The sequence below is a fragment of the Microcaecilia unicolor genome, chromosome 2 (assembly GCF_901765095.1).
Source record: "Microcaecilia unicolor chromosome 2, aMicUni1.1, whole genome shotgun sequence".
NCBI lineage: Eukaryota > Metazoa > Chordata > Amphibia > Gymnophiona > Siphonopidae > Microcaecilia > Microcaecilia unicolor.
This window is the reverse complement of record NC_044032.1, coordinates 631,545,906-631,553,864: the sequence shown is the minus strand read 5'-3', so window position 1 is coordinate 631,553,864 and position 7,959 is coordinate 631,545,906. Positions and strand designations below refer to the sequence as shown.

At 44.5% G+C, this 7,959-nt stretch overlaps 1 protein-coding gene across 1 annotated transcript in view; it reads left to right on the top strand.

Annotated features, from left to right (window-relative positions):
• The window catches only part of LOC115462236 (zinc finger protein 436-like), a 69,237-nt gene that overhangs the window by 16,024 nt on the left and 45,254 nt on the right, over nt 1-7,959 (top strand). The window lies entirely within an intron of this gene.

Sequence of the window (7,959 nt, the reverse complement as noted above, 5' to 3'; positions counted from 1 at the left end):
AATGTCATCCGCAAATGCTGCGATCTTAAACATGTGGGTCCCTAAACCGACACCCCGGATCAAAGGGTTTGCCATGATATCTCTGATAAGGGGATCTAAAACTAAAACAAAGAGGAGAGGGGACAAGGGGCACCCCTGCCTTGTGCCTCTTCTGATACAGAAGCTTTCCGATTCTATCCCGTTCACTCTCAAGGTGGCACATGGGTTGGCATATAAAGCGTGAATTGCCTCAACAAATCTCCCTGAAAATCCATAATGTTCCAGCGTATCAAAAAGGAACTTCCAGTGAACCTTATCAAAGGCCTTTTCCGCATCGAAGCTGATCAACAACGATGCTACCTTCGCCTGCGAGCTGTGCTCTAGTGATGTCAATATTGCTCTCAAGTTTTTACTCACTGCTCTACCTCCCACAAAGCCCACCTGACTTTCGTGAATCAACCGAGGGAGCAACCTCGCCAATCTATTAGCCAAGATTTTTGCCAACAGCTTGGTATCATAATTTAATAGGGAAATAGGCCGGTACGATGTCGGCTCCAGAGGGTCCCTCCCCGGCTTCAACAAGACTATTATTTGAGCCCTATTCAAATCAGGGGGTAACCTCTGTCTCTCTATCAGCTGGTTCAAGAATCTAGTAATTGCGGGTATAACTCCTCCTTCCATCAATTTATAAAATTCTCCTCTTAAACCATCAGGTCCCGGGGCTTTCAATCGCGGGCTACGGGCTTATAACCATACTAACTTCGTCCTCAGTGATTGATTGGTTAAGACTGTCCAACTCTTGTATTGTAAGCTTTGGTAAAACTAAATTTTCTAAGTACATCTGATTTAATAGGCCATCTTCCTCTGGGAAGCGTACAGCCCTTGATAAAAGGTCCGAAAGTCTCACAGATTGCTTTGTCTGATGTGTGGAGCCCTCCCCCCCTTTGCCTCAGTGCCAGAATGTTCTTAGTCCCTCCCCGGGGGGTAATTATTTTTGACATCAATTTGCCTGTTTTATTACCATGTTTGTAAAGCATATATCGATAGTAAAGCTGTGACTTATGTGCCCTCTCTTGCAAAAGTTCATTTAAGGCGGTTTGAAGCTCTAACACTTGTTGTTTATCACCTATCGCATGTGTCTCCCCATATCTCTTCCGTGCCTTACAAAGTTGGTTACTTAAACGCAAGATCTTTCTGTCTCGCGCCTTCCTCACAAAGTGTGTGTGACTTATAACTTCGCCTCTAAGAACCGCCTTAGCCGCTTCCCAAAACAAAACTGGATCCTCTATATGCTCTTGATTATGAGTGCTGTACTCCGCCCAGCTAGCTTGTAATCGGCCTTTAAGCACTGGATCTGAGCTAAACTCCAGGGGAAATTGCCATTTATGTTCCTGTTGGGTCGTACCGCTTGGTATCCATTCTATCTTAACCCAGGCATGGTCCGACACCATATACGGTCCTATCTCCGCTATTGTCACTTCCCCAAACATCTGGCGCGATGTCAGAATATAGTCAATTCTCGACTGAGTTGAGTGGGCCCGTGACAGATGTGTGTAGTCTTTCTCACCTGGGTGCAGCACCCGCCACACATCAACCAGGCCCAACATCTGGCTCAATTGCAAGAGGCCTGTATTATTATAACATGAAGAGGCCGTCTCCGGAGCTGATCTGTCCAGAGAGGGGTCCCAAGCTGCATTAAAATCGCCCCCCATTACTATAGCTGCATGTGGTTGCCTGAGCAGAAAATTAATCAAAGTTTGGTAAAACTTCCGATCATATCTATTTGGAGCATAAACATTACAGATTAGCAGCTTCTGTCGCCCAACTACCACTTCCAATATAACATAGCGACCTTCAGTATCAATCAGAAGTGGATTAATTATAGAGGCTATGCCTTTTCTAATTAGTATCGCTACTCCTCCCTTTTTGCCTTGTGCATTTGCTGCTATACAATCCCCAACCCACCAGGTGCTGAGCTTGGCATGTTCACTCTGGTTCAGATGCGTCTCCTGTAAAAGTGCTATGTCTGCTTTTTGCCTGTTTAATTGTTGTAAAATCTTAGAGCGTTTTATTGGCGAATTAACTCCGCCTACATTCCATGTTATTATTCTTACTATTCTTGGATTTGGAAGTGTATGACTATATCTGTAGATGTCCACTTTTGTAATCGAGGGGGACATCCCAGCCTCTGCCCCCCCCTAACTTGCATCTCCCCTTTATCAGCATCACTATTATGTTCTGCCCATGCTTCCATCAGAAGCCCGTTTTCTATTTAGTGCTTGTACCCTGCTTGCATCCCTCCTCCCTCCCCCACCCCCTCCTCCCGCCCCTCCCCCGCCCCCCAAATCCTGTTCCCCTTATTCTCAGGTCCACCAATTAGGACCATGACTTCCTTACGTCTCTCCCTCCCCCCTCCGCATTAAACCGTGTTACATTAAACATAACATTCATTGTCAAACTGGTCAGACACTTACAGGGTCTCACCCCTCTTACCAGGGGTTCGAACCGTTTCACCCATTGGCCATGTCTTCTATACAGTGTCTTATTCAACAGCAAGAAAATTCAAAGGGAAAGTCTAACTCACAAACCATAAAACCTTAACCTTCCAACTGCAGCCATCTTGCCAAGCCTTTCTGCAACGGTAATTGGTCCATCTTTGTACTTGGCTGGGAGTTTGCTGTATTGTCATATATTGACCAGTCAGGTTTCCTCTGACCCCTCCTTATAACAGTACTCACTGCTCTCAGAGTGTTCGCTTCTTTATTCTATTCAGCTTGCATCTGAAGATGTTGTTCCCATCTGCTGTAAAAATTCTTTAGCCGCCCCTGCCGTCTCATATGTCTTGGTGATGCCATTATGCGTAATCCGCAGTTTGGCAGGATATTGTAGTGCAAATCTTATTTTCTTTTGGAATAGCGTTGAGCAAACCTCCGAAAACTGTCGCCTTCGTGCTGCTACCCCTGCTGAATAATCTTGGAAGCATCTTACTGGGACTCCATCATATTCCAATGCTTTTCCGGTTCTAAGCAGCTGCATCACCTCTTGTTTTTGTGCATAGTTCAAAAATCGCAGAATTACCACTCTTGGTTTATTAGTACCAGTCATTTTCATCCCTATGCGGTGAGCCCGTTCTATCTGTATTGGCCCCGAGGCTTCTGGGAATTGTAGTTCATTAGTAAACCAGCGTGCCAAAAAAACCTCCAAGCCCCGTTCGGGTATCGTTTCTGGCAGGCCCACCACACGGATTTTATTTCTCCTGGACCTGTTTTCCAGGTCTTCAATCTTTTCCTCCATCACCTGCAGCTTTTTTTGAGTTATCTCCTGTACTGTCTCCACCTCCGTTACTCTGTCCTCAATTTCACTCACACGTGCTTGAAAGCCTGCACAGTCTCGAGAGAGATCCGTGAGCTGTTCTTTTACCTTTTCCAGGTTAGTATTTATGGGGGAGAGCCGGCGATCCAACATATCCTCTAACACTGAGGACATTTCTGACGTTATTTCGGCGATCCAGGCCGATGATACTGTCGGGCCCGGCGGGCTTGCGGGCGGCGCCATCTTGTCTTCTGCTCCTCTACCACGGAGCTTATCTTTATGCTGATTTTTAGCCGCCATCGCGCCGCCAGTACTTTTAAAATGTTCCCTGCCGGCCGCTCCAGCGTTTCAGGCTGCGGCGAAATTCTATTTTAAGTCGCGGTTTGTGAGCTGATCGTGCGGAGGGGGGATTGAAGCCGGAGAGATCTTTTTTCTTCAACCCCTCGCGGTCATGACGTCACCGGAAGTCCCCCTGGAACCTTTTTTAAAAATCGGCGTTACATTGGCCACCCTCCAATCTTCCGGTACCACGCTCGATTTTAAGGATAAATTGCATATCACTAACAGTAGCTCCACAAGCTCATTTTTCAGTTCTAACAGTACTCTAGGATGAATATCATCCGGTCCAGGAGATTTGCTGCTCTTCAGTTTGCTGAACTGCCCCATTACGTCCTCCAGGTTTACCGTGAAGTCAGTAAGTTTCTCCGACTCGTCCATTTGAAATACCATTTCCGACACCGGTATCCCACCCAAATCTTCCTCGGTGATGACCGAAGCAAAGAATTCATTCAATCTCTCCGCTACGTCTTTATCTTCCTTGATCGCCCCTTTTACCCCTCGGTCATCCAGCGGCCCATCTGATTCTTTTGCTGGCTTCCTGCTTTTAATATACCGAAAAAAATTTTTGCTATATTTTTTTTGCCTCTAATGCTGTCTTTTTTTCGTAATCCCTCTTGGCCTTCTTTATCTGCGCCTTGCATTTGCTTTGACACTCCTTATGCTGCTTCTTGTTGTTTTCAGACGGTTCCTTCTTCCATTTTCTGAAGGCGTTTCTTTTAGCCCTAATAGCTTCCTTCACCTCACTTTTCAACCATGCCGGCTGTCTTTTGGACTTCCGTCTTTCTTTTGTAATTCGCGAAATATGTTTAGCCTGGGCCCCAGGATGGTATTTTTGAACAGCGTCCATGCCTGTTGTACAGTTTTTACCCTCTCAGTTGCTCCCCTACGTTTTTTTTAACCGTTCTTCTCATTTTATCATAGTCTCCTTTTTTAAAGTTAAACGCTAACGTATTTGACTTCCTTTGTATAGGTACTTCAAGGTTGATATCAAAACTGATCATATTATGATCACTGTTATCAAGCGGCCCCAGTACCATAACGTCCCTCACCAGATCATGCGCTCCACAAAGGACCAAGTCTAGAATTTTTCCTTCTCTTGTCGGCTCCTGCACCAGTTGCTCCATAAAGCTGTCCTTGATTTCATCAAGGAATTCTACCTCTCTAGAGTGTCCCGATGTTACATTTACCCAGTCTATATTTGGATAATTGAAGTCACCCATTATTATCACATTGCCCATTTTGTTTGCATCTCTGATTTCTTTTATCACTTCTGCGTCTACCTGCTCATCCTGGCTAGGCGGACGGTAGTACACTCCTATCACCGTCCTTTTCCCTTTTATACGTGGAATTTCAACCCACAATGATGCAAAGGTCCTGGTCAAGGTTGTTTTTCTTCATCAGAGGGTGAACCACTGACCTTTTTAATGCTGTTGGTAGTTGCCCATTAGAAAGAGAGGTGTTCACAATTTTTGTGGCGCCTTCTATAAGGCCCATACTTTCCTGCTGCACTATCTTTGATGGGCAGGGATCGAAGGAGCAGGTAGTTGGTCGAAGGTTTCTTAGGCTTTTGTCAAGGCTCTCCTCTGTCATTAGGTTAAAAGTGTTCCATCTGTCTCTGTTAGGAGGGGGCGAGTTTGTGCATCCCTGATTGACTGGTTGGGCACTGGGTGGGATTGCCTGTAAATCCTGGTGGAGACTTTTAATTTTGTTGGCAAAGTATGCAGCAAAATCATTGCAGTTCAGTTTATTTTTATTTTATTTACTTATTTGTTACATTTGTATCCCACATTTTCCCACCTATTTGGAGGCTCAATGTGGCTTACATAGTACCGTTATGGCATTCGCCAAGTCCAGTAGAGAAACAAATACAAGGTGATATAGTCAAATAAATGTACATGTGTTTCAGGTACAATGGGGATCGAGGAGAGGAAGATTATATAGTGTCCATTACAATAGAGATCGAGGAGAGGAATGTTGTATAGTATCCATTACGATCTTTGGTTTTGCTTTGTTGCAGTGTATAGGTAGGTGGCTATGTTGGGTCGGTGGGGTATGCCTTTTTGAACAGGTTGGTTTTTAATGATTTCCTGAAGTTTAGATGGTCGTATGTTGTTTTCACAGCTTTTGGCAATGTGTTCCATATTTGTGTGCTTATGTAGGAGAAGCTGGATGAATAGACTGCTTTGTATTTAAGTCCTTTGCAGTTTGGGTAGTGGAGGTTTAGGTATGTTTGAGATGATCTGGTTATGTTTCTGAGTGGTAGGTCTATGAGGTCTGTCATGTAGCGTGGGGTTTGGCCGTAGATAATTTTGTTGACCAGGGTGCAGATTTTGAAGATAATGCGTTCTTTGATTGGAAGCCAGTGCAGCTTTTCTCAGAGGGGTTTGGCACTTTCAAATCGCGATTTGCCAAATATCAGCCTGGCTGCTGTGTTTTGAGCGGTCTGAAGTTTCTTTGTGAGTTGTTCTTTGCATCCCCCATAGATTCCGTTGCAGTAGTCTGCGTGGCTTAGTACCATTGATTGTATTAGGTTACAAAATGATTCCCTCGGGACGAAAGGTTTTACTCGTTTAAGTTTCCACATTGAGTGGAACATTTTCTTTACTGTGGAGTTCACTTGGCTCTCGAGTGTAAGGTTGCGGTCGAGTGTGACGCCAAGTATTTTCAAGCTGTCTGAGATAGGGAGGGTGTGTTCTGGAGTGGTTAAAGTTGTGGGTTTGTACGTGTTGTGTTGAGATGAAAGAATGAGGCAGTGTGTTTTTTCCGTGTTCAGTTTCAGTTGATAAGCGTTTGCCCATGAGTCCATGATGTTCAATCCAAGTTTGATTTTGTTGGTGATTTCTGTTAGATCGTGTCTGAAGGGAATGTATATAGTGACATCGTCTGCGTAGATGAATGGGTTGAGGCCTTGCTTAGATAAGGATTTGGCCAGTGGGATCTTCATTATGTTGAATAAAATGGGTGATAGTGGTGATCCTTGAGGTATTCCACAGTCTGCTTTCCAAGGTGGTGATATGTTTAGGTTTGATTTCTCTTGGTATGTTCTGGTGGTTAGAAAACCCTTGATCCAGTTAAGTATATTTCCAGCAATCCCGAAGTAGTCTAAGAGTTTTAGTAGTATATTGTGGTTGACCATGTCGAATGCACTCGACATGTCGAATTGGAGGAGGAGTATGCTTTTACCTGTGACTCTTTCTTGCTTGAATTTGACCAGGAGAGTGACTAGCACAGTTTCGGTACTATGGAGGGGGCGGAATCCCGATTGTGATTCATGTAGTATTGAGAACTTTTCCATGTAGTCAGTGATCTGTTTGGTCACCATGCTCTCCATCAGCTTGACTGCTGGAGAAATAGATGCAACTGGGCAGTAGTTGATAAGTTCGGTTATTTTTTTTTTTGTGTGTCTTTTGGGATTGGGGTGAGTAGGATGTTACCATGTTCCTCTGGGAAAACACCTTATTGGAGCAGGTAGTTTAGGTGGGATGTGAGGTCTGTTAAGAAGCGGTCCGGGGCAGATTTTAGTAGGTAACTGGGGCAGGTGTCCAGTTTGCAGTGGGTGCTGGAGAACCTTTTGATCGCCTGAGTGACTGTTTCGACGGTGAGGAGTGTGAAGTTTGACCAAATTCGGTCGGCAGGGTGTTCTCCAGGGTTTGGATCCAAGCTATTAATGAAGTTATCGGTATCAGTATTGACCTGGGGTAGTGTTTTGCGTAGGTTTATAATTTTTTCATTGAAGTACTTAGCGAGTTTGTTTGCGGAGGGGATGTCTATATTGGTAGCAGTGACCGCTGTGGTGTCTAGTAGCTTGTTCACAAGTTGGTATAGTTTCTTCGTGTCTTTGTAGTCTGGCCCTATTTTAGTTTTATAGTATGTCCTTTTGGTTTGTCTTATTGCGTATTTATATTTTCTTTGTATCTGTTTCCATGCATTGAGTGTGTTCATCTTTTAATTTTCTCCAAACTCGTTGTGGGTTTAGACTGGGCAGGCTGGTTTTGTTGTGGGGGTTGCAGTTGGCTGTTTACTATACTGAGCAGCTGCTTGGTTGAATTGGCAGCCTGTGCAATGCATTGAGAGAATTATTGTTTTTTGGTTGCTGTTAAGGCTTGGTGGTACTTTGCCAAGTGCTTCCTGCAATTTAGCCTGTCTTCATCCAGGTGAGATGTGCACCATCTCCTTTCCAGTTTTCATCCTTCGCGTTTAAGGATCCGAAATTCTGGAGAAAACACAAACATAGTAACGTAATAGATGACGGCGGATAAAGACCTGCACGGTCCATCCAGTCTACCCAACAAGGTAAACATTATAATGAAACTGTGACTGACGGTGTCT